Source organism: Schistocerca piceifrons, chromosome 2 (genome assembly GCF_021461385.2).
Source record: "Schistocerca piceifrons isolate TAMUIC-IGC-003096 chromosome 2, iqSchPice1.1, whole genome shotgun sequence".
NCBI classification, from domain to species: Eukaryota; Metazoa; Arthropoda; class Insecta; order Orthoptera; family Acrididae; genus Schistocerca; species Schistocerca piceifrons.
In genome coordinates, this window is record NC_060139.1 from 1,083,370,006 (window position 1) to 1,083,371,740 (window position 1,735).

Genomic DNA, 1,735 nt, shown 5'->3' on the forward strand with positions numbered 1-1,735 from the left:
AACTGAGAGAAAAATCTGGAATACATTTCATTTACCAGATATAGACTGGGACACTCATGTTTACGACGGATGGAAGGGACAGAGCATCGAGTGACATTATACTGAGTGCACTATCCGAAAATTACCTCGAGCAATTAAACAGAGAACCGACTCGTGGAGATAACATCTTGGACCTACTGATAACAAACAGACCCGAACTTTTCGACTCTGTAAGCGCAGAACAGGGAATCAGTGACCTTATAGCCGTTGCAGCATCAAAAATGGTTCAAATGGTTCTGAGCACTATGGGACTCAACTGCTGTGGTCATAAGTCCCCTAGAACTTAGAACTACTTAAACCTAACTACCCTAAGGACATCACACACATCCATGCCCGAGGCAGGATTCGAACCTGCGACCACAGCGATCGTGCGGTTCCAGACTGTAGCGCCTTTAACCGCTCGGCCACTCCGGCCGGCGTTGCAGCATCCCTGAATATCGAAGTAAATAGGAATATAAAAAAAGGGAGGAATGTATATCTGTTTAGCAAGAGTAATAGAAGACAGATTTCAGACTACCTAACAGATCAAAACGAATATTTCTGTTCCGACACTGACAATGTTCAGCGTTTATGGAAAAAGTTCAAGGCAATCGTTAAATACGTTTTAGACAGGCACGTGCGGAGTAAAACTGTGTGGGACGGGAAAAACCCACCGTGATTCAACAACAAAGTTAGGAAACTACTGCGAAAGCAAAGAGAGCTTCACTGCAAGTTTAAACGCAGCCAAAACCTCTCAGACAAACATAAGCTAAACGATGCCAAAGTTAGCGTAAGGAGGGCTATGCGTGAAGCGTTCAGTGAATTCGAAAGTAAAATTCTATGTACCGACTTGACAGAAAATCCTAGGAAGTTCTGATCTTACGTTAAATCAGTAAGTGGCTCGAAACAGCATATCCAGACACTCCGGGATGATGATGGCATTGAAACAGAGGATGACACACGTAAAGCTGAAATACTAAACACCTTTGTCCAAAGCTGTTTCACTGAGGAAGACCGCACTGCAGTTCCTTCTCTAAATTCTCGCACAAACGAAAAAATGGCTGACATCGAAATAAGTGTCCCAGGAATAGAATAGCAACTGGAATCGCTCAACAGAGGAAAGTCCGCTGGACCTGACGGGATACCAATTCGATTCTACACAGAGTACGAGAAAGAACTTGCTCCCCTTCTAACAGCCGTGTTCCGCAAGTCTCTAGAGGAACGGAAGGTTCCAAATGATTGGAAAAGAGCACAGGTAGTCCCAGTCTTCAAGAAGAGTCGTCGAGCAGATGCGCAAAACTATACACCTATATCTCTGACGTCGATCTGTTGTAGAATTTTAGAACATTTTTTTGCTCGCGTATCATGTCGTTTCTGGAATCCCAGAATCTACTCTGTTGGAATCAACATGGATTCCAGAAACAGTGATCGTGTGAGACCCAACTCGCTTTATTTGTTCATGAGATCCAGAAAATATTAGATACAGGCTCCCAGGTAGATGCTATTTTCCTTGACTTCCGGAAGGCGTTCGATACAGTTCCGCACTGTCGCCTGATAAACAAAGTTAGAGCCTACGGAATATCAGACCAGCTGTGTGGTTGGATTGAAGAGTTTTTAGCAAACAGAACACAGCATGTTGTTCTCAATGGAGAGACGTCTACAGACGTTAAAGTAACCTCTGGCGTGCCACAGGGGAGTGTTATGGGAGCATCACTTT

The 1,735-nt window shown here is 44.1% G+C and overlaps 1 non-coding gene across 1 annotated transcript; it reads right to left on the minus strand.

Annotated features, from left to right (window-relative positions):
- Positions 1 to 369: 369 nt before the first annotated feature.
- On the minus strand, positions 370 to 453 carry Trnas-gga. Its single transcript is given in 2 exon segments — positions 370 to 404; positions 414 to 453. It is a non-coding gene; the product is annotated as a tRNA-Ser (tRNA).
- Between the last annotated feature and the right edge of the window lie 1,282 nt (positions 454 to 1,735).